Raw genomic sequence first — 22,742 nt, 5'->3', positions numbered from 1 at the left:
CTGCAGACTATAAAAGAGAAACCAACCCAAAAAGTTTGGTTGATTAGTCTGTGGCATTCTTTTAAACTGTTGCTTATGGCGGTCTCTGTGAGCTTCTCAGTGACATTCAGCCATCCAGGTATCCCGCCTGCAGTAGACGGAATGTGGCAATGGAACGCTGGCTGCGCGTGTCATAATAGGCTCTGAGCCTTTATATACCTGCGCACAGCAGCAGCCACCTTCAGTCTGCTGCTGGACAGCCAGCAGCAGCAGCAGCAGGAGAGGTAATTAATCAGCAACCCTCCTGCTAAGGGTAGACAGCTGCTCGTTCCACCCCCCCCCCCGCCTTAATTGGTTCTCCTCCCTTCCAACGGTGTTGAGGCGGGTGGGAACAGCCGGGGGTTGAGGGTACTGTGCTAAAAGAGGTGGAGTTATGCAGATCTAAAACGCGTGGATTGCAGCAGCAGCAAGCCGAAAAGTGCAGGCATGTGAGGGATCTAGAGGTTGACAGCATGTCTTCTTAACGGGAGTCCAGGTGGCCATCTCCACAAATGGACTTTTCAGAATCCTTGGGTGGCACAGTAGTCGGAAACCAATTCTGGTTATCGCTTCTCGGCCTTTTGGCTAAGATCAAGTGTAGTATCTGTTCTTATCAGTTTAATATCTGATACGTCCCCTATCTGGGGACCATATATTAAATGGATTTTTAGAACAGGGAGATGGAAAAAGAGCTTGCTCTGTCCACTCCACGCATTGACCTGGTATTGCAGTATCTCCAGGACCGGTGCACCCCTTCTTTAATGCAGTTTCTAAAATCAGAAAGAATTGAATTCAATGCTTTTTGTTCATTTTGCTTGTTTGTCGGATTTTGGGATGGACTCTTTGGCTTTGCTTTTCTTCTCCTCATTGGATTTTTCATGTTAAAAGTTGCAGAAGCCAGATGACAAGCTCATTTTGGTTCAACTTCAGCAACTGTGCATTGCATTGCCATGTAATGTAATGTAATGCAATGCTATCTATCTAGCTCTCCCTCTATACTTCCTTTTGGATAAACAGACATATTAGGCAAGCATTTTGGAGCTTTCACCTAAATAACTACAGGTGGTGAGATAAGCTGCACAATATAATTGACCTTTCAGTATATTGTTGCACACACACCATCTATTTAGCAAATGCCCTTGTTATCAACAGCAGCCTTTTAAACTCACCTGAGCTAACAGGTATGTGAGCTGGTTACTCTGCTGCGCTTAAAATTTCTTTTTTGGTTTGCTACAATGCCTTTTCTGAAACGTTGTCTCCCTCTGCTGGAACACTGACTTCTTTCATTTAATGCCTGCAGACTATAAAAGAGAAACCAACCCAAAAAGTTTGGTTGATTAGTCTGTGGCATTCTTTTAAACTGTTGCTTATGGCGGTCTCTGTGAGCTTCTCAGTGACATTCAGCCATCCAGGTATCCCGCCTGCAGTAGACGGAATGTGGCAATGGAACGCTGGCTGCGCGTGTCATAATAGGCTCTGAGCCTTTATATACCTGCGCACAGCAGCAGCCACCTTCAGTCTGCTGCTGGACAGCCAGCAGCAGCAGCAGCAGGAGAGGTAATTAATCAGCAACCCTCCTGCTAAGGGTAGACAGCTGCTCGTTCCACCCCCCCCCCACCTTAATTGGTTCTCCTCCCTTCCAACGGTGTTGAGGCGGGTGGGAACAGCCGGGGGTTGAGGGTACTGTGCTAAAAGAGGTGGAGTTATGCAGATCTAAAACGCGTGGATTGCAGCAGCAGCAAGCCGAAAAGTGCAGGCATGTGAGGGATCTAGAGGTTGACAGCATGTCTTCTTAACGGGAGTCCAGGTGGCCATCTCCACAAATGGACTTTTCAGAATCCTTGGGTGGCACCGTAGTCGGAAACCAATTCTGGTTATCGCTTCTCGGCCTTTTGGCTAAGATCAAGTGTAGTATCTGTTCTTATCAGTTTAATATCTGATACGTCCCCTATCTGGGGACCATATATTAAATGGATTTTTAGAACAGGGAGATGGAAAAAGAGCTTGCTCTGTCCACTCCACGCATTGACCTGGTATTGCAGTATCTCCAGGACCGGTGCACCCCTTCTTTAATGCAGTTTCTAAAATCAGAAAGAATTGAATTCAATGCTTTTTGTTCATTTTGCTTGTTTGTCGGATTTTGGGATGGACTCTTTGGCTTTGCTTTTCTTCTCCTCATTGGATTTTTCATGTTAAAAGTTGCAGAAGCCAGATGACAAGCTCATTTTGGTTCAACTTCAGCAACTGTGCATTGCATTGCCATGTAATGTAATGTAATGCAATGCTATCTATCTAGCTCTCCCTCTATACTTCCTTTTGGATAAACAGACATATTAGGCAAGCATTTTGGAGCTTTCACCTAAATAACTACAGGTGGTGAGATAAGCTGCACAATATAATTGACCTTTCAGTATATTGTTGCACACACACCATCTATTTAGCAAATGCCCTTGTTATCAACAGCAGCCTTTTAAACTCACCTGAGCTAACAGGTATGTGAGCTGGTTACTCTGCTGCGCTTAAAATTTCTTTTTGGTTTGCTACAATGCCTTTTCTGAAACGTTGTCTCCCTCTGCTGGAACACTGACTTCTTTCATTTAATGCCTGCAGACTATAAAAGAGAAACCAACCCAAAAAGTTTGGTTGATTAGTCTGTGGCATTCTTTTAAACTGTTGCTTATGGCGGTCTCTGTGAGCTTCTCAGTGACATTCAGCCATCCAGGTATCCCGCCTGCAGTAGACGGAATGTGGCAATGGAACGCTGGCTGCGCGTGTCATAATAGGCTCTGAGCCTTTATATACCTGCGCACAGCAGCAGCCACCTTCAGTCTGCTGCTGGACAGCCAGCAGCAGCAGCAGCAGGAGAGGTAATTAATCAGCAACCCTCCTGCTAAGGGTAGACAGCTGCTCGTTCCACCCCCCCCCCCCCGCCTTAATTGGTTCTCCTCCCTTCCAACGGTGTTGAGGCGGGTGGGAACAGCCGGGGGTTGAGGGTACTGTGCTAAAAGAGGTGGAGTTATGCAGATCTAAAACGCGTGGATTGCAGCAGCAGCAAGCCGAAAAGTGCAGGCATGTGAGGGATCTAGAGGTTGACAGCATGTCTTCTTAACGGGAGTCCAGGTGGCCATCTCCACAAATGGACTTTTCAGAATCCTTGGGTGGCACAGTAGTCGGAAACCAATTCTGGTTATCGCTTCTCGGCCTTTTGGCTAAGATCAAGTGTAGTATCTGTTCTTATCAGTTTAATATCTGATACGTCCCCTATCTGGGGACCATATATTAAATGGATTTTTAGAACAGGGAGATGGAAAAAGAGCTTGCTCTGTCCACTCCACGCATTGACCTGGTATTGCAGTATCTCCAGGACCGGTGCACCCCTTCTTTAATGCAGTTTCTAAAATCAGAAAGAATTGAATTCAATGCTTTTTGTTCATTTTGCTTGTTTGTCGGATTTTGGGATGGACTCTTTGGCTTTGCTTTTCTTCTCCTCATTGGATTTTTCATGTTAAAAGTTGCAGAAGCCAGATGACAAGCTCATTTTGGTTCAACTTCAGCAACTGTGCATTGCATTGCCATGTAATGTAATGTAATGCAATGCTATCTATCTAGCTCTCCCTCTATACTTCCTTTTGGATAAACAGACATATTAGGCAAGCATTTTGGAGCTTTCACCTAAATAACTACAGGTGGTGAGATAAGCTGCACAATATAATTGACCTTTCAGTATATTGTTGCACACACACCATCTATTTAGCAAATGCCCTTGTTATCAACAGCAGCCTTTTAAACTCACCTGAGCTAACAGGTATGTGAGCTGGTTACTCTGCTGCGCTTAAAATTTCTTTTTTGGTTTGCTACAATGCCTTTTCTGAAACGTTGTCTCCCTCTGCTGGAACACTGACTTCTTTCATTTAATGCCTGCAGACTATAAAAGAGAAACCAACCCAAAAAGTTTGGTTGATTAGTCTGTGGCATTCTTTTAAACTGTTGCTTATGGCGGTCTCTGTGAGCTTCTCAGTGACATTCAGCCATCCAGGTATCCCGCCTGCAGTAGACGGAATGTGGCAATGGAACGCTGGCTGCGCGTGTCATAATAGGCTCTGAGCCTTTATATACCTGCGCACAGCAGCAGCCACCTTCAGTCTGCTGCTGGACAGCCAGCAGCAGCAGCAGCAGGAGAGGTAATTAATCAGCAACCCTCCTGCTAAGGGTAGACAGCTGCTCGTTCCACCCCCCCCCCCCGCCTTAATTGGTTCTCCTCCCTTCCAACGGTGTTGAGGCGGGTGGGAACAGCCGGGGGTTGAGGGTACTGTGCTAAAAGAGGTGGAGTTATGCAGATCTAAAACGCGTGGATTGCAGCAGCAGCAAGCCGAAAAGTGCAGGCATGTGAGGGATCTAGAGGTTGACAGCATGTCTTCTTAACGGGAGTCCAGGTGGCCATCTCCACAAATGGACTTTTCAGAATCCTTGGGTGGCACCGTAGTCGGAAACCAATTCTGGTTATCGCTTCTCGGCCTTTTGGCTAAGATCAAGTGTAGTATCTGTTCTTATCAGTTTAATATCTGATACGTCCCCTATCTGGGGACCATATATTAAATGGATTTTTAGAACAGGGAGATGGAAAAAGAGCTTGCTCTGTCCACTCCACGCATTGACCTGGTATTGCAGTATCTCCAGGACCGGTGCACCCCTTCTTTAATGCAGTTTCTAAAATCAGAAAGAATTGAATTCAATGCTTTTTGTTCATTTTGCTTGTTTGTCGGATTTTGGGATGGACTCTTTGGCTTTGCTTTTCTTCTCCTCATTGGATTTTTCATGTTAAAAGTTGCAGAAGCCAGATGACAAGCTCATTTTGGTTCAACTTCAGCAACTGTGCATTGCATTGCCATGTAATGTAATGTAATGCAATGCTATCTATCTAGCTCTCCCTCTATACTTCCTTTTGGATAAACAGACATATTAGGCAAGCATTTTGGAGCTTTCACCTAAATAACTACAGGTGGTGAGATAAGCTGCACAATATAATTGACCTTTCAGTATATTGTTGCACACACACCATCTATTTAGCAAATGCCCTTGTTATCAACAGCAGCCTTTTAAACTCACCTGAGCTAACAGGTATGTGAGCTGGTTACTCTGCTGCGCTTAAAATTTCTTTTTTGGTTTGCTACAATGCCTTTTCTGAAACGTTGTCTCCCTCTGCTGGAACACTGACTTCTTTCATTTAATGCCTGCAGACTATAAAAGAGAAACCAACCCAAAAAGTTTGGTTGATTAGTCTGTGGCATTCTTTTAAACTGTTGCTTATGGCGGTCTCTGTGAGCTTCTCAGTGACATTCAGCCATCCAGGTATCCCGCCTGCAGTAGACGGAATGTGGCAATGGAACGCTGGCTGCGCGTGTCATAATAGGCTCTGAGCCTTTATATACCTGCGCACAGCAGCAGCCACCTTCAGTCTGCTGCTGGACAGCCAGCAGCAGCAGCAGCAGGAGAGGTAATTAATCAGCAACCCTCCTGCTAAGGGTAGACAGCTGCTCGTTCCACCCCCCCCCCCCCGCCTTAATTGGTTCTCCTCCCTTCCAACGGTGTTGAGGCGGGTGGGAACAGCCGGGGGTTGAGGGTACTGTGCTAAAAGAGGTGGAGTTATGCAGATCTAAAACGCGTGGATTGCAGCAGCAGCAAGCCGAAAAGTGCAGGCATGTGAGGGATCTAGAGGTTGACAGCATGTCTTCTTAACGGGAGTCCAGGTGGCCATCTCCACAAATGGACTTTTCAGAATCCTTGGGTGGCACCGTAGTCGGAAACCAATTCTGGTTATCGCTTCTCGGCCTTTTGGCTAAGATCAAGTGTAGTATCTGTTCTTATCAGTTTAATATCTGATACGTCCCCTATCTGGGGACCATATATTAAATGGATTTTTAGAACAGGGAGATGGAAAAAGAGCTTGCTCTGTCCACTCCACGCATTGACCTGGTATTGCAGTATCTCCAGGACCGGTGCACCCCTTCTTTAATGCAGTTTCTAAAATCAGAAAGAATTGAATTCAATGCTTTTTGTTCATTTTGCTTGTTTGTCGGATTTTGGGATGGACTCTTTGGCTTTGCTTTTCTTCTCCTCATTGGATTTTTCATGTTAAAAGTTGCAGAAGCCAGATGACAAGCTCATTTTGGTTCAACTTCAGCAACTGTGCATTGCATTGCCATGTAATGTAATGTAATGCAATGCTATCTATCTAGCTCTCCCTCTATACTTCCTTTTGGATAAACAGACATATTAGGCAAGCATTTTGGAGCTTTCACCTAAATAACTACAGGTGGTGAGATAAGCTGCACAATATAATTGACCTTTCAGTATATTGTTGCACACACACCATCTATTTAGCAAATGCCCTTGTTATCAACAGCAGCCTTTTAAACTCACCTGAGCTAACAGGTATGTGAGCTGGTTACTCTGCTGCGCTTAAAATTTCTTTTTTGGTTTGCTACAATGCCTTTTCTGAAACGTTGTCTCCCTCTGCTGGAACACTGACTTCTTTCATTTAATGCCTGCAGACTATAAAAGAGAAACCAACCCAAAAAGTTTGGTTGATTAGTCTGTGGCATTCTTTTAAACTGTTGCTTATGGCGGTCTCTGTGAGCTTCTCAGTGACATTCAGCCATCCAGGTATCCCGCCTGCAGTAGACGGAATGTGGCAATGGAACGCTGGCTGCGCGTGTCATAATAGGCTCTGAGCCTTTATATACCTGCGCACAGCAGCAGCCACCTTCAGTCTGCTGCTGGACAGCCAGCAGCAGCAGCAGGAGAGGTAATTAATCAGCAACCCTCCTGCTAAGGGTAGACAGCTGCTCGTTCCACCCCCCCCCGCCTTAATTGGTTCTCCTCCCTTCCAACGGTGTTGAGGCGGGTGGGAACAGCCGGGGGTTGAGGGTACTGTGCTAAAAGAGGTGGAGTTATGCAGATCTAAAACGCGTGGATTGCAGCAGCAGCAAGCCGAAAAGTGCAGGCATGTGAGGGATCTAGAGGTTGACAGCATGTCTTCTTAACGGGAGTCCAGGTGGCCATCTCCACAAATGGACTTTTCAGAATCCTTGGGTGGCACCGTAGTCGGAAACCAATTCTGGTTATCGCTTCTCGGCCTTTTGGCTAAGATCAAGTGTAGTATCTGTTCTTATCAGTTTAATATCTGATACGTCCCCTATCTGGGGACCATATATTAAATGGATTTTTAGAACAGGGAGATGGAAAAAGAGCTTGCTCTGTCCACTCCACGCATTGACCTGGTATTGCAGTATCTCCAGGACCGGTGCACCCCTTCTTTAATGCAGTTTCTAAAATCAGAAAGAATTGAATTCAATGCTTTTTGTTCATTTTGCTTGTTTGTCGGATTTTGGGATGGACTCTTTGGCTTTGCTTTTCTTCTCCTCATTGGATTTTTCATGTTAAAAGTTGCAGAAGCCAGATGACAAGCTCATTTTGGTTCAACTTCAGCAACTGTGCATTGCATTGCCATGTAATGTAATGTAATGCAATGCTATCTATCTAGCTCTCCCTCTATACTTCCTTTTGGATAAACAGACATATTAGGCAAGCATTTTGGAGCTTTCACCTAAATAACTACAGGTGGTGAGATAAGCTGCACAATATAATTGACCTTTCAGTATATTGTTGCACACACACCATCTATTTAGCAAATGCCCTTGTTATCAACAGCAGCCTTTTAAACTCACCTGAGCTAACAGGTATGTGAGCTGGTTACTCTGCTGCGCTTAAAATTTCTTTTTTGGTTTGCTACAATGCCTTTTCTGAAACGTTGTCTCCCTCTGCTGGAACACTGACTTCTTTCATTTAATGCCTGCAGACTATAAAAGAGAAACCAACCCAAAAAGTTTGGTTGATTAGTTGGTGGCATTCTTTTAAACTGTTGCTTATGGCGGTCTCTGTGAGCTTCTCAGTGACATTCAGCCATCCAGGTATCCCGCCTGCAGTAGACGGAATGTGGCAATGGAACGCTGGCTGCGCGTGTCATAATAGGCTCTGAGCCTTTATATACCTGCGCACAGCAGCAGCCACCTTCAGTCTGCTGCTGGACAGCCAGCAGCAGCAGCAGCAGGAGAGGTAATTAATCAGCAACCCTCCTGCTAAGGGTAGACAGCTGCTCGTTCCACCCCCCCCCCCGCCTTAATTGGTTCTCCTCCCTTCCAACGGTGTTGAGGCGGGTGGGAACAGCCGGGGGTTGAGGGTACTGTGCTAAAAGAGGTGGAGTTATGCAGATCTAAAACGCGTGGATTGCAGCAGCAGCAAGCCGAAAAGTGCAGGCATGTGAGGGATCTAGAGGTTGACAGCATGTCTTCTTAACGGGAGTCCAGGTGGCCATCTCCACAAATGGACTTTTCAGAATCCTTGGGTGGCACCGTAGTCGGAAACCAATTCTGGTTATCGCTTCTCGGCCTTTTGGCTAAGATCAAGTGTAGTATCTGTTCTTATCAGTTTAATATCTGATACGTCCCCTATCTGGGGACCATATATTAAATGGATTTTTAGAACAGGGAGATGGAAAAAGAGCTTGCTCTGTCCACTCCACGCATTGACCTGGTATTGCAGTATCTCCAGGACCGGTGCATCCCTTCTTTAATGCAGTTTCTAAAATCAGAAAGAATTGAATTCAATGCTTTTTGTTCATTTTGCTTGTTTGTCGGATTTTGGGATGGACTCTTTGGCTTTGCTTTTCTTCTCCTCATTGGATTTTTCATGTTAAAAGTTGCAGAAGCCAGATGACAAGCTCATTTTGGTTCAACTTCAGCAACTGTGCATTGCATTGCCATGTAATGTAATGTAATGCAATGCTATCTATCTAGCTCTCCCTCTATACTTCCTTTTGGATAAACAGACATATTAGGCAAGCATTTTGGAGCTTTCACCTAAATAACTACAGGTGGTGAGATAAGCTGCACAATATAATTGACCTTTCAGTATATTGTTGCACACACACCATCTATTTAGCAAATGCCCTTGTTATCAACAGCAGCCTTTTAAACTCACCTGAGCTAACAGGTATGTGAGCTGGTTACTCTGCTGCGCTTAAAATTTCTTTTTTGGTTTGCTACAATGCCTTTTCTGAAACGTTGTCTCCCTCTGCTGGAACACTGACTTCTTTCATTTAATGCCTGCAGACTATAAAAGAGAAACCAACCCAAAAAGTTTGGTTGATTAGTCTGTGGCATTCTTTTAAACTGTTGCTTATGGCGGTCTCTGTGAGCTTCTCAGTGACATTCAGCCATCCAGGTATCCCGCCTGCAGTAGACGGAATGTGGCAATGGAACGCTGGCTGCGCGTGTCATAATAGGCTCTGAGCCTTTATATACCTGCGCACAGCAGCAGCCACCTTCAGTCTGCTGCTGGACAGCCAGCAGCAGCAGCAGCAGGAGAGGTAATTAATCAGCAACCCTCCTGCTAAGGGTAGACAGCTGCTCGTTCCACCCCCCCCCCCGCCTTAATTGGTTCTCCTCCCTTCCAACGGTGTTGAGGCGGGTGGGAACAGCCGGGGGTTGAGGGTACTGTGCTAAAAGAGGTGGAGTTATGCAGATCTAAAACGCGTGGATTGCAGCAGCAGCAAGCCGAAAAGTGCAGGCATGTGAGGGATCTAGAGGTTGACAGCATGTCTTCTTAACGGGAGTCCAGGTGGCCATCTCCACAAATGGACTTTTCAGAATCCTTGGGTGGCACCGTAGTCGGAAACCAATTCTGGTTATCGCTTCTCGGCCTTTTGGCTAAGATCAAGTGTAGTATCTGTTCTTATCAGTTTAATATCTGATACGTCCCCTATCTGGGGACCATATATTAAATGGATTTTTAGAACAGGGAGATGGAAAAAGAGCTTGCTCTGTCCACTCCACGCATTGACCTGGTATTGCAGTATCTCCAGGACCGGTGCACCCCTTCTTTAATGCAGTTTCTAAAATCAGAAAGAATTGAATTCAATGCTTTTTGTTCATTTTCCTTGTTTGTCGGGTTTTGGGATGGACTCTTTGGCTTTGCTTTTCTTCTCCTCATTGGATTTTTCATGTTAAAAGTTGCAGAAGCCAGATGACAAGCTCATTTTGGTTCAACTTCAGCAACTGTGCATTGCATTGCCATGTAATGTAATGTAATGCAATGCTATCTATCTAGCTCTCCCTCTATACTTCCTTTTGGATAAACAGACATATTAGGCAAGCATTTTGGAGCTTTCACCTAAATAACTACAGGTGGTGAGATAAGCTGCACAATATAATTGACCTTTCAGTATATTGTTGCACACACACCATCTATTTAGCAAATGCCCTTGTTATCAACAGCAGCCTTTTAAACTCACCTGAGCTAACAGGTATGTGAGCTGGTTACTCTGCTGCGCTTAAAATTTCTTTTTTGGTTTGCTACAATGCCTTTTCTGAAACGTTGTCTCCCTCTGCTGGAACACTGACTTCTTTCATTTAATGCCTGCAGACTATAAAAGAGAAACCAACCCAAAAAGTTTGGTTGATTAGTCTGTGGCATTCTTTTAAACTGTTGCTTATGGCGGTCTCTGTGAGCTTCTCAGTGACATTCAGCCATCCAGGTATCCCGCCTGCAGTAGACGGAATGTGGCAATGGAACGCTGGCTGCGCGTGTCATAATAGGCTCTGAGCCTTTATATACCTGCGCACAGCAGCAGCCACCTTCAGTCTGCTGCTGGACAGCCAGCAGCAGCAGCAGCAGGAGAGGTAATTAATCAGCAACCCTCCTGCTAAGGGTAGACAGCTGCTCGTTCCACCCCCCCCCCGCCTTAATTGGTTCTCCTCCCTTCCAACGGTGTTGAGGCGGGTGGGAACAGCCGGGGGTTGAGGGTACTGTGCTAAAAGAGGTGGAGTTATGCAGATCTAAAACGCGTGGATTGCAGCAGCAGCAAGCCGAAAAGTGCAGGCATGTGAGGGATCTAGAGGTTGACAGCATGTCTTCTTAACGGGAGTCCAGGTGGCCATCTCCACAAATGGACTTTTCAGAATCCTTGGGTGGCACCGTAGTCGGAAACCAATTCTGGTTATCGCTTCTCGGCCTTTTGGCTAATATCAAGTGTAGTATCTGTTCTTATCAGTTTAATATCTGATACGTCCCCTATCTGGGGACCATATATTAAATGGATTTTTAGAACAGGGAGATGGAAAAAGAGCTTGCTCTGTCCACTCCACGCATTGACCTGGTATTGCAGTATCTCCAGGACCGGTGCACCCCTTCTTTAATGCAGTTTCTAAAATCAGAAAGAATTGAATTCAATGCTTTTTGTTCATTTTCCTTGTTTGTCGGATTTTGGGATGGACTCTTTGGCTTTGCTTTTCTTCTCCTCATTGGATTTTTCATGTTAAAAGTTGCAGAAGCCAGATGACAAGCTCATTTTGGTTCAACTTCAGCAACTGTGCATTGCATTGCCATGTAATGTAATGTAATGCAATGCTATCTATCTAGCTCTCCCTCTATACTTCCTTTTGGATAAACAGACATATTAGGCAAGCATTTTGGAGCTTTCACCTAAATAACTACAGGTGGTGAGATAAGCTGCACAATATAATTGACCTTTCAGTATATTGTTGCACACACACCATCTATTTAGCAAATGCCCTTGTTATCAACAGCAGCCTTTTAAACTCACCTGAGCTAACAGGTATGTGAGCTGGTTACTCTGCTGCGCTTAAAATTTCTTTTTTGGTTTGCTACAATGCCTTTTCTGAAACGTTGTCTCCCTCTGCTGGAACACTGACTTCTTTCATTTAATGCCTGCAGACTATAAAAGAGAAACCAACCCAAAAAGTTTGGTTGATTAGTCTGTGGCATTCTTTTAAACTGTTGCTTATGGCGGTCTCTGTGAGCTTCTCAGTGACATTCAGCCATCCAGGTATCCCGCCTGCAGTAGACGGAATGTGGCAATGGAACGCTGGCTGCGCGTGTCATAATAGGCTCTGAGCCTTTATATACCTGCGCACAGCAGCAGCCACCTTCAGTCTGCTGCTGGACAGCCAGCAGCAGCAGCAGCAGGAGAGGTAATTAATCAGCAACCCTCCTGCTAAGGGTAGACAGCTGCTCGTTCCACCCCCCCCCCGCCTTAATTGGTTCTCCTCCCTTCCAACGGTGTTGAGGCGGGTGGGAACAGCCGGGGGTTGAGGGTACTGTGCTAAAAGAGGTGGAGTTATGCAGATCTAAAACGCGTGGATTGCAGCAGCAGCAAGCCGAAAAGTGCAGGCATGTGAGGGATCTAGAGGTTGACAGCATGTCTTCTTAACGGGAGTCCAGGTGGCCATCTCCACAAATGGACTTTTCAGAATCCTTGGGTGGCACCGTAGTCGGAAACCAATTCTGGTTATCGCTTCTCGGCCTTTTGGCTAAGATCAAGTGTAGTATCTGTTCTTATCAGTTTAATATCTGATACGTCCCCTATCTGGGGACCATATATTAAATGGATTTTTAGAACAGGGAGATGGAAAAAGAGCTTGCTCTGTCCACTCCACGCATTGACCTGGTATTGCAGTATCTCCAGGACCGGTGCACCCCTTCTTTAATGCAGTTTCTAAAATCAGAAAGAATTGAATTCAATGCTTTTTTTTCATTTTGCTTGTTTGTCGGATTTTGGGATGGACTCTTTGGCTTTGCTTTTCTTCTCCTCATTGGATTTTTCATGTTAAAAGTTGCAGAAGCCAGATGACAAGCTCATTTTGGTTCAACTTCAGCAACTGTGCATTGCATTGCCATGTAATGTAATGTAATGCAATGCTATCTATCTAGCTCTCCCTCTATACTTCCTTTTGGATAAACAGACATATTAGGCAAGCATTTTGGAGCTTTCACCTAAATAACTACAGGTGGTGAGATAAGCTGCACAATATAATTGACCTTTCAGTATATTGTTGCACACACACCATCTATTTAGCAAATGCCCTTGTTATCAACAGCAGCCTTTTAAACTCACCTGAGCTAACAGGTATGTGAGCTGGTTACTCTGCTGCGCTTAAAATTTCTTTTTTGGTTTGCTACAATGCCTTTTCTGAAACGTTGTCTCCCTCTGCTGGAACACTGACTTCTTTCATTTAATGCCTGCAGACTATAAAAGAGAAACCAACCCAAAAAGTTTGGTTGATTAGTCTGTGGCATTCTTTTAAACTGTTGCTTATGGCGGCCTCTGTGAGCTTCTCAGTGACATTCAGCCATCCAGGTATCCCGCCTGCAGTAGACGGAATGTGGCAATGGAACGCTGGCTGCGCATGTCATAATAGGCTCTGAGCCTTTATATACCTGCGCACAGCAGCAGCCACCTTCAGTCTGCTGCTGGACAGCCAGCAGCAGCAGCAGCAGGAGAGGTAATTAATCAGCAACCCTCCTGCTAAGGGTAGACAGCTGCTCGTTCCACCCCCCCCCGCCTTAATTGGTTCTCCTCCCTTCCAACGGTGTTGAGGCGGGTGGGAACAGCCGGGGGTTGAGGGTACTGTGCTAAAAGAGGTGGAGTTATGCAGATCTAAAACGCGTGGATTGCAGCAGCAGCAAGCCGAAAAGTGCAGGCATGTGAGGGATCTAGAGGTTGACAGCATGTCTTCTTAACGGGAGTCCAGGTGGCCATCTCCACAAATGGACTTTTCAGAATCCTTGGGTGGCACCGTAGTCGGAAACCAATTCTGGCTATCGCTTCTCGGCCTTTTGGCTAAGATCAAGTGTAGTATCTGTTCTTATCAGTTTAATATCTGATACGTCCCCTATCTGGGGACCATATATTAAATGGATTTTTTGAACAGGGAGATGGAAAAGGAGCTTGCTCTGTCCACTCCACGCATTGACCTGGTATTGCAGTATCTCCAGGACCGGTGCACCCCTTCTTTAATGCAGTTTCTAAAATCAGAAAGAATTGAATTCAATGCTTTTTGTTCATTTTGCTTGTTTGTCGGATTTTGGGATGGACTCTTTGGCTTTGCTTTTCTTCTCCTCATTGGATTTTTCATGTTAAAAGTTGCAGAAGCCAGATGACAAGCTCATTTTGGTTCAACTTCAGCAACTGTGCATTGCATTGCCATGTAATGTAATGTAATGCAATGCTATCTATCTAGCTCTCCCTCTATACTTCCTTTTGGATAAACAGACATATTAGGCAAGCATTTTGGAGCTTTCACCTAAATAACTACAGGTGGTGAGATAAGCTGCACAATATAATTGACCTTTCAGTATATTGTTGCACACACACCATCTATTTAGCAAATGCCCTTGTTATCAACAGCAGCCTTTTAAACTCACCTGAGCTAACAGGTATGTGAGCTGGTTACTCTGCTGCGCTTAAAATTTCTTTTTTGGTTTGCTACAATGCCTTTTCTGAAACGTTGTCTCCCTCTGCTGGAACACTGACTTCTTTCATTTAATGCCTGCAGACTATAAAAGAGAAACCAACCCAAAAAGTTTGGTTGATTAGTCTGTGGCATTCTTTTAAACTGTTGCTTATGGCGGTCTCTGTGAGCTTCTCAGTGACATTCAGCCATCCAGGTATCCCGCCTGCAGTAGACGGAATGTGGCAATGGAACGCTGGCTGCGCGTGTCATAATAGGCTCTGAGCCTTTATATACCTGCGCACAGCAGCAGCCACCTTCAGTCTGCTGCTGGACAGCCAGCAGCAGCAGCAGCAGGAGAGGTAATTAATCAGCAACCCTCCTGCTAAGGGTAGACAGCTGCTCGTTCCACCCCCCCCCCGCCTTAATTGGTTCTCCTCCCTTCCAACGGTGTTGAGGCGGGTGGGAACAGCCGGGGGTTGAGGGTACTGTGCTAAAAGAGGTGGAGTTATGCAGATCTAAAATGCGTGGATTGCAGCAGCAGCAAGCCGAAAAGTGCAGGCATGTGAGGGATCTAGAGGTTGACAGCATGTCTTCTTAACGGGAGTCAAGGTGGCCATCTCCACAAATGGACTTTTCAGAATCCTTGGGTGGCACCGTAGTCGGAAACCAATTCTGGTTATCGCTTCTCGGCCTTTTGGCTAAGATCAAGTGTAGTATCTGTTCTTATCAGTTTAATATCTGATACGTCCCCTATCTGGGGACCATATATTAAATGGATTTTTAGAACAGGGAGATGGAAAAAGAGCTTGCTCTGTCCACTCCACGCATTGACCTGGTATTGCAGTATCTCCAGGACCGGTGCACCCCTTCTTTAATGCAGTTTCTAAAATCAGAAAGAATTGAATTCAATGCTTTTTGTTCATTTTGCTTGTTTGTCGGATTTTGGGATGGACTCTTTGGCTTTGCTTTTCTTCTCCTCATTGGATTTTTCATGTTAAAAGTTGCAGAAGCCAGATGACAAGCTCATTTTGGTTCAACTTCAGCAACTGTGCATTGCATTGCCATGTAATGTAATGTAATGCAATGCTATCTATCTAGCTCTCCCTCTATACTTCCTTTTGGATAAACAGACATATTAGGCAAGCATTTTGGAGCTTTCACCTAAATAACTACAGGTGGTGAGATAAGCTGCACAATATAATTGACCTTTCAGTATATTGTTGCACACACACCATCTATTTAGCAAATGCCCTTGTTATCAACAGCAGCCTTTTAAACTCACCTGAGCTAACAGGTATGTGAGCTGGTTACTCTGCTGCACTTAAAATTTCTTTTTTGGTTTGCTACAATGCCTTTTCTGAAACGTTGTCTCCCTCTGCTGGAACACTGACTTCTTTCATTTAATGCCTGCAGACTATAAAAGAGAAACCAACCCAAAAAGTTTGGTTGATTAGTCTGTGGCATTCTTTTAAACTGTTGCTTATGGCGGTCTCTGTGAGCTTCTCAGTGACATTCAGCCATCCAGGTATCCCGCCTGCAGTAGACGGAATGTGGCAATGGAACGCTGGCTGCGCGTGTCATAATAGGCTCTGAGCCTTTATATACCTGCGCACAGCAGCAGCCACCTTCAGTCTGCTGCTGGACAGCCAGCAGCAGCAGCAGCAGGAGAGGTAATTAATCAGCAACCCTCCTGCTAAGGGTAGACAGCTGCTCGTTCCACCCCCCCCCCCCGCCTTAATTGGTTCTCCTCCCTTCCAACGGTGTTGAGGCGGGTGGGAACAGCCGGGGGTTGAGGGTACTGTGCTAAAAGAGGTGGAGTTATGCAGATCTAAAACGCGTGGATTGCAGCAGCAGCAAGCCGAAAAGTGTAGGCATGTGAGGGATCTAGAGGTTGACAGCATGTCTTCTTAACGGGAGTCCAGGTGGCCATCTCCACAAATGGACTTTTCAGAATCCTTGGGTGGCACCGTAGTCGGAAACCAATTCTGGTTATCGCTTCTCGGCCTTTTGGCTAAGATCAAGTGTAGTATCTGTTCTTATCAGTTTAATATCTGATACGTCCCCTATCTGGGGACCATATATTAAATGGATTTTTAGAACAGGGAGATGGAAAAAGAGCTTGCTCTGTCCACTCCACGCATTGACCTGGTATTGCAGTATCTCCAGGACCGGTGCACCCCTTCTTTAATGCAGTTTCTAAAATCAGAAAGAATTGAATTCAATGCTTTTTGTTCATTTTGCTTGTTTGTCGGATTTTGGGATGGACTCTTTGGCTTTGCTTTTCTTCTCCTCATTGGATTTTTCATGTTAAAAGTTGCAGAAGCCAGATGACAAGCTCATTTTGGTTCCACTTCAGCAACTGTGCATTGCATTGCCATGTAATGTAATGTAATGCAATGCTATCTATCTAGCTCTCCCTCTATACTTCCTTTTGGATAAACAGACATATTAGGCAAGCATTTTGGAGCTTTCACCTAAATAACTACAGGTGGTGAGATAAGCTGCACAATATAATTGACCTTTCAGTATATTGTTGCACACACACCATCTATTTAGCAAATGCCCTTGTTATCAACAGCAGCCTTTTAAACTCACCTGAGCTAACAGGTATGTGAGCTGGTTACTCTGCTGCGCTTAAAATTTCTTTTTTGGTTTGCTACAATGCCTTTTCTGAAACGTTGTCTCCCTCTGCTGGAACACTGACTTCTTTCATTTAATGCCTGCAGACTATAAAAGAGAAACCAACCCAAAAAGTTTGGTTGATTAGTCTGTGGCATTCTTTTAAACTGTTGCTTATGGCGGTCTCTGTGAGCTTCTCAGTGACATTCAGCCATCCAGGTATCCCGCCTGCAGTAGACGGAATGTGGCAATGGAACGCTGGCTGCGCGTGTCATAATAGGCTCTGAGCCTTTATATACCTGCGCACAGCAGCAGCCACCTTCAGTCTGCTGCTGGACAGCCAGCAGCAGCAGCAGCAGGAGAGGTAATTAATCAGCAACCCTCCTGCTAAGGGTAGACAGCTGCTCGTTCCACCCCCCCCCCCGCCTTAATTGGTTCTCCTCCCTTCCAACGGTGTTGAGGCGGGTGGGAACAGCCGGGGGTTGAGGGTACTGTGCTAAAAGAGGTGGAGTTATGCAGATCTAAAACGCGTGGATTGCAGCAGCAGCAAGCCGAAAAGTGCAGGCATGTGAGGGATCTAGAGGTTAACAGCATGTCTTCTTAACGGGAGTCCAGGTGGCCATCTCCACAAATGGACTTTTCAGAATCCTTGGGTGGCACCGTAGTCGGAAACCAATTCTGGTTATCGCTTCTCGGCCTTTTGGCTAAGATCAAGTGTAGTATCTTTCGAAAAGGCGGTTTTGGATGTTGGCCGCCCTAGTAGATTGATACATTATGCACACTGGGGTTTATTCGCTTGTTAGTACGCCAGGTGGCTAATATAGTCATCTGGTGGAAAGCATGGCCCCCCAGGATCGACGCCATTGGGCCGGGGAAGATCGAAAGCCCGAAGTGTGAAGTGCCCCAGGAGTGGTGACCCTGGGGTGCCTTAACTCACTGGGATTGGGAACCCCACTTGAGTTTATGGCACATTTGCACAAGCACTTCAAATTTTCTTTCTTCGCACACACCCTTATTCCGGGCCTTCTGGCCTTAGGATGGGGAATTTTTCAATTCCCGGTCGAAGGTCCGGGCAGTATTATACTGTGAAACCTTCACTATTTATTTAATTTCTTTGTCACTGTGTGTCCACTTATTCACGTGTGTCACGTCCTACTAGGATTTTGTCGGGATGCGGTTCCCTTACGGGTTCCTCTCTTGGCAGGTCTAGGGGGGGAGTGTGTGGCCATCAGGTTCCGCTCCCCCCTGAACCCCCCTGGCTCTCCTCTTTCGGGAGGAGAGCGTTGTTGGCTCCCCTCTTCCGGGAGGGGAGCACAGTCTTTGGCTCCCAGTGCCTTGCTTGGGTGAGAACTCGGGCAGGTGCTGGGGGTAAGATTGGGTCGCCTCTGGCTTCGGCTGGAGGTGGCTTTTTGTCCCTGTTCCTCGCTGTGGCCTTTTGGCTCGGAGGGACGGGGAATGGTTTGGGGGACCCTTCTCCTTTTGGAGAGGGTTTCAAGAAGACCAGCATCCTAGTGCACTTTTTTTGTGGCACTTGTCACTTTTTTAAGCGCACTCGGGTTTTGTACACGAATTCGGGCTTTCGATAAAAAAAAAAAAAAAAAAAAAAAAATCTGTTCTTATCGGTTTAATATCTGATACGTCCCCTATCTGGGGACCATATATTAAATGGATTTTTAGAACAGGGAGATGGAAAAAGAGCTTGCTCTGTCCACTCCACGCATTGACCTGGTATTGCAGTATCTCCAGGACCGGTGCACCCCTTCTTTAATGCAGTTTCTAAAATCAGAAAGAATTGAATTCAATGCTTTTTGTTCATTTTGCTTGTTTGTCGGATTTTGGGATGGACTCTTTGGCTTTGCTTTTCTTCTCCTCATTGGATTTTTCATGTTAAAAGTTGCAGAAGCCAGATGACAAGCTCATTTTGGTTCAACTTCAGCAACTGTGCATTGCATTGCCATGTAATGTAATGTAATGCAATGCTATCTATCTAGCTCTCCCTCTATACTTCCTTTTGGATAAACAGACATATTAGGCAAGCATTTTGGAGCTTTCACCTAAATAACTACAGGTGGTGAGATAAGCTGCACAATATAATTGACCTTTCAGTATATTGTTGCACACACACCATCTATTTAGCAAATGCCCTTGTTATCAACAGCAGCCTTTTAAACTCACCTGAGCTAACAGGTATGTGAGCTGGTTACTCTGCTGCGCTTAAAATTTCTTTTTTGGTTTGCTACAATGCCTTTTCTGAAACGTTGTCTCCCTCTGCTGGAACACTGACTTCTTTCATTTAATGCCTGCAGACTATAAAAGAGAAACCAACCCAAAAAGTTTGGTTGATTAGTCTGTGGCATTCTTTTAAACTGTTGCTTATGGCGGTCTCTGTGAGCTTCTCAGTGACATTCAGCCATCCAGGTATCCCGCCTGCAGTAGACGGAATGTGGCAATGGAACGCTGGCTGCGCGTGTCATAATAGGCTCTGAGCCTTTATATACCTGCGCACAGAAGCAGCCACCTTCAGTCTGCTGCTGGACAGCCAGCAGCAGCAGCAGCAGGAGAGGTAATTAATCAGCAACCCTCCTGCTAAGGGTAGACAGCTGCTCGTTCCACCCCCCCCCCCCCCCGCCTTAATTGGTTCTCCTCCCTTCCAACGGTGTTGAGGCGGGTGGGAACAGCCGGGGGTTGAGGGTACTGTGCTAAAAGAGGTGGAGTTATGCAGATCTAAAACGCGTGGATTGCAGCAGCAGCAAGCCGAAAAGTGCAGGCATGTGAGGGATCTAGAGGTTGACAGCATGTCTTCTTAACGGGAGTCCAGGTGGCCATCTCCACAAATGGACTTTTCAGAATCCTTGGGTGGCACCGTAGTCGGAAACCAATTCTGGTTATCGCTTCTCGGCCTTTTGGCTAAGATCAAGTGTAGTATCTGTTCTTATCAGTTTAATATCTGATACGTCCCCTATCTGGGGACCATATATTAAATGGATTTTTAGAACAGGGAGATGGAAAAAGAGCTTGCTCTGTCCACTCCACGCATTGACCTGGTATTGCAGTATCTCCAGGACCGGTGCACCCCTTCTTTAATGCAGTTTCTAAAATCAGAAAGAATTGAATTCAATGCTTTTTGTTCATTTTGCTTGTTTGTCGGATTTTGGGATGGACTCTTTGGCTTTGCTTTTCTTCTCCTCATTGGATTTTTCATGTTAAAAGTTGCAGAAGCCAGATGACAAGCTCATTTTGGTTCAACTTCAGCAACTGTGCATTGCATTGCCATGTAATGTAATGTAATGCAATGCTATCTATCTAGCTCTCCCTCTATACTTCCTTTTGGATAAACAGACATATTAGGCAAGCATTTTGGAGCTTTCACCTAAATAACAACAGGTGGTGAGATAAGCTGCACAATATAATTGACCTTTCAGTATATTGTTGCACACACACCATCTATTTAGCAAATGCCCTTGTTATCAACAGCAGCCTTTTAAACTCACCTGAGCTAACAGGTATGTGAGCTGGTTACTCTGCTGCGCTTAAAATTTCTTTTTTGGTTTGCTACAATGCCTTTTCTGAAACGTTGTCTCCCTCTGCTGGAACACTGACTTCTTTCATTTAATGCCTGCAGACTATAAAAGAGAAACCAACCCAAAAAGTTTGGTTGATTAGTCTGTGGCATTCTTTTAAACTGTTGCTTATGGCGGTCTCTGTGAGCTTCTCAGTGACATTCAGCCATCCAGGTATCCCGCCTGCAGTAGACGGAATGTGGCAATGGAACGCTGGCTGCGCGTGTCATAATAGGCTCTGAGCCTTTATATACCTGCGCACAGCAGCAGCCACCTTCAGTCTGCTGCTGGACAGCCAGCAGCAGCAGCAGCAGGAGAGGTAATTAATCAGCAACCCTCCTGCTAAGGGTAGACAGCTGCTCGTTCCACCCCCCCCCCGCCTTAATTGGTTCTCCTCCCTTCCAACGGTGTTGAGGTGGGTGGGAACAGCCGGGGGTTGAGGGTACTGTGCTAAAAGAGGTGGAGTTATGCAGATCTAAAACGCGTGGATTGCAGCAGCAGCAAGCCGAAAAGTGCAGGCATGTGAGGGATCTAGAGGTTGACAGCATGTCTTCTTAACGGGAGTCCAGGTGGCCATCTCCACAAATGGACTTTTCAGAATCCTTGGGTGGCACCGTAGTCGGAAACCAATTCTGGTTATCGCTTCTCGGCCTTTTGGCTAAGATCAAGTGTAGTATCTGTTCTTATCAGTTTAATATCTGATACGTCCCCTATCTGGGGACCATATATTAAATGGATTTTTAGAACAGGGAGATGGAAAAAGAGCTTGCTCTGTCCACTCCACGCATTGACCTGGTATTGCAGTATCTCCAGGACCGGTGCACCCCTTCTTTAATGCAGTTTCTAAAATCAGAAAGAATTGAATTCAATGCTTTTTGTTCATTTTGCTTGTTTGTCGGATTTTGGGATGGACTCTTTGGCTTTGCTTTTCTTCTCCTCATTGGATTTTTCATGTTAAAAGTTGCAGAAGCCAGATGACAAGCTCATTTTGGTTCCACTTCAGCAACTGTGCATTGCATTGCCATGTAATGTAATGTAATGCAATGCTATCTATCTAGCTCTCCCTCTATACTTCCTTTTGGATAAACAGACATATTAGGCAAGCATTTTGGAGCTTTCACCTAAATAACTACAGGTGGTGAGATAAGCTGCACAATATAATTGACCTTTCAGTATATTGTTGCACACACACCATCTATTTAGCAAATGCCCTTGTTATCAACAGCAGCCTTTTAAACTCACCTGAGCTAACAGGTATGTGAGCTGGTTACTCTGCTGCGCTTAAAATTTCTTTTTTGGTTTGCTACAATGCCTTTTCTGAAACGTTGTCTCCCTCTGCTGGAACACTGACTTCTTTCATTTAATGCCTGCAGACTATAAAAGAGAAACCAACCCAAAAAGTTTGGTTGATTAGTCTGTGGCATTCTTTTAAACTGTTGCTTATGGCGGTCTCTGTGAGCTTCTCAGTGACATTCAGCCATCCAGGTATCCCGCCTGCAGTAGACGGAATGTGGCAATGGAACGCTGGCTGCGCGTGTCATAATAGGCTCTGAGCCTTTATATACCTGCGCACAGCAGCAGCCACCTTCAGTCTGCTGCTGGACAGCCAGCAGCAGCAGCAGCAGGAGAGGTAATTAATCAGCAACCCTCCTGCTAAGGGTAGACAGCTGCTCGTTCCACCCCCCCCCCGCCTTAATTGGTTCTCCTCCCTTCCAACGGTGTTGAGGCGGGTGGGAACAGCCGGGGGTTGAGGGTACTGTGCTAAAAGAGGTGGAGTTATGCAGATCTAAAACGCGTGGATTGCAGCAGCAGCAAGCCGAAAAGTGCAGGCATGTGAGGGATCTAGAGGTTGACAGCATGTCTTCTTAACGGGAGTCCAGGTGGCCATCTCCACAAATGGACTTTTCAGAATCCTTGGGTGGCACCGTAGTCGGAAACCAATTCTGGTTATCGCTTCTCGGCCTTTTGGCTAAGATCAAGTGTAGTATCTTTCGAAAAGGCGGTTTTGGATGTTGGCCGCCCTAGTAGATTGATACATTATGCACACTGGGGTTTATTCGCTTGTTAGTACGCCAGGTGGCTAATATAGTCATCTGGTGGAAAGCATGGCCCCCCAGGATCGACGCCATTGGGCCGGGGAAGATCGAAAGCCCGAAGTGTGAAGTGCCCCAGGAGTGGTGACCCTGGGGTGCCTTAACTCACTGGGATTGGGAACCCCACTTGAGTTTATGGC

At 45.7% G+C, this 22,742-nt stretch overlaps 16 non-coding genes and 2 pseudogenes across 16 annotated transcripts; all 18 read left to right on the top strand.

Moving 5' to 3' along the window:
- Window positions 1-583: 583 nt before the first annotated feature.
- Window positions 584-774, top strand: LOC141187781 (U2 spliceosomal RNA). Its single transcript, XR_012261935.1, has one exon. It is a non-coding gene; the product is annotated as a U2 spliceosomal RNA (small nuclear RNA).
- Window positions 775-1,894: 1,120 nt separating this feature from the next.
- Window positions 1,895-2,085, top strand: LOC141187779 (U2 spliceosomal RNA). Its single transcript, XR_012261933.1, has one exon. It is a non-coding gene; the product is annotated as a U2 spliceosomal RNA (small nuclear RNA).
- A 1,122-nt stretch (window positions 2,086-3,207) lies between these two features.
- On the top strand, window positions 3,208-3,398 carry LOC141187778 (U2 spliceosomal RNA). The gene has a single exon (XR_012261932.1). It is a non-coding gene; the product is annotated as a U2 spliceosomal RNA (small nuclear RNA).
- A 1,122-nt stretch (window positions 3,399-4,520) lies between these two features.
- On the top strand, window positions 4,521-4,711 carry LOC141187777 (U2 spliceosomal RNA). The gene has a single exon (XR_012261931.1). It is a non-coding gene; the product is annotated as a U2 spliceosomal RNA (small nuclear RNA).
- Window positions 4,712-5,834: 1,123 nt separating this feature from the next.
- On the top strand, window positions 5,835-6,025 carry LOC141187776 (U2 spliceosomal RNA). The gene has a single exon (XR_012261930.1). It is a non-coding gene; the product is annotated as a U2 spliceosomal RNA (small nuclear RNA).
- Window positions 6,026-7,141: 1,116 nt separating this feature from the next.
- On the top strand, window positions 7,142-7,332 carry LOC141187775 (U2 spliceosomal RNA). The gene has a single exon (XR_012261929.1). It is a non-coding gene; the product is annotated as a U2 spliceosomal RNA (small nuclear RNA).
- A 1,121-nt stretch (window positions 7,333-8,453) lies between these two features.
- On the top strand, window positions 8,454-8,644 carry LOC141191395 (U2 spliceosomal RNA). The gene has a single exon (XR_012265391.1). It is a non-coding gene; the product is annotated as a U2 spliceosomal RNA (small nuclear RNA).
- Window positions 8,645-9,765: 1,121 nt separating this feature from the next.
- LOC141187774 (U2 spliceosomal RNA) lies at window positions 9,766-9,956 on the top strand. Its single transcript, XR_012261928.1, has one exon. It is a non-coding gene; the product is annotated as a U2 spliceosomal RNA (small nuclear RNA).
- Window positions 9,957-11,076: 1,120 nt separating this feature from the next.
- On the top strand, window positions 11,077-11,267 carry LOC141185428 (U2 spliceosomal RNA). Its single transcript, XR_012260092.1, has one exon. It is a non-coding gene; the product is annotated as a U2 spliceosomal RNA (small nuclear RNA).
- A 1,120-nt stretch (window positions 11,268-12,387) lies between these two features.
- Window positions 12,388-12,578, top strand: LOC141187773 (U2 spliceosomal RNA). Its single transcript, XR_012261927.1, has one exon. It is a non-coding gene; the product is annotated as a U2 spliceosomal RNA (small nuclear RNA).
- A 1,119-nt stretch (window positions 12,579-13,697) lies between these two features.
- On the top strand, window positions 13,698-13,888 carry LOC141184199 (U2 spliceosomal RNA). The gene has a single exon (XR_012258977.1). It is a non-coding gene; the product is annotated as a U2 spliceosomal RNA (small nuclear RNA).
- A 1,120-nt stretch (window positions 13,889-15,008) lies between these two features.
- On the top strand, window positions 15,009-15,199 carry LOC141187772 (U2 spliceosomal RNA). Its single transcript, XR_012261926.1, has one exon. It is a non-coding gene; the product is annotated as a U2 spliceosomal RNA (small nuclear RNA).
- A 1,122-nt stretch (window positions 15,200-16,321) lies between these two features.
- Window positions 16,322-16,512, top strand: LOC141187770 (U2 spliceosomal RNA). Its single transcript, XR_012261925.1, has one exon. It is a non-coding gene; the product is annotated as a U2 spliceosomal RNA (small nuclear RNA).
- Window positions 16,513-17,633: 1,121 nt separating this feature from the next.
- Window positions 17,634-17,742, top strand: LOC141186174 (U2 spliceosomal RNA; annotated as a pseudogene).
- A 777-nt stretch (window positions 17,743-18,519) lies between these two features.
- Window positions 18,520-18,711, top strand: LOC141186009 (U2 spliceosomal RNA). The gene has a single exon (XR_012260573.1). It is a non-coding gene; the product is annotated as a U2 spliceosomal RNA (small nuclear RNA).
- A 1,125-nt stretch (window positions 18,712-19,836) lies between these two features.
- Window positions 19,837-20,027, top strand: LOC141187769 (U2 spliceosomal RNA). Its single transcript, XR_012261924.1, has one exon. It is a non-coding gene; the product is annotated as a U2 spliceosomal RNA (small nuclear RNA).
- A 1,120-nt stretch (window positions 20,028-21,147) lies between these two features.
- Window positions 21,148-21,338, top strand: LOC141187767 (U2 spliceosomal RNA). The gene has a single exon (XR_012261922.1). It is a non-coding gene; the product is annotated as a U2 spliceosomal RNA (small nuclear RNA).
- Window positions 21,339-22,458: 1,120 nt separating this feature from the next.
- Window positions 22,459-22,567, top strand: LOC141186173 (U2 spliceosomal RNA; annotated as a pseudogene).
- The last annotated feature ends 175 nt before the right edge of the window (window positions 22,568-22,742 follow it).

This window comes from Phyllobates terribilis, unplaced genomic scaffold, assembly GCF_046119375.1.
Source record: "Phyllobates terribilis strain yellow unplaced genomic scaffold, ASM4611937v1 Scaffold_40__1_contigs__length_11209783, whole genome shotgun sequence".
In the NCBI taxonomy this organism is placed as follows: Eukaryota; Metazoa; Chordata; class Amphibia; order Anura; family Dendrobatidae; genus Phyllobates; species Phyllobates terribilis.
Note: the sequence above shows the minus strand (reverse complement) of the source record. Positions and strands in the feature narration are given on the sequence as shown.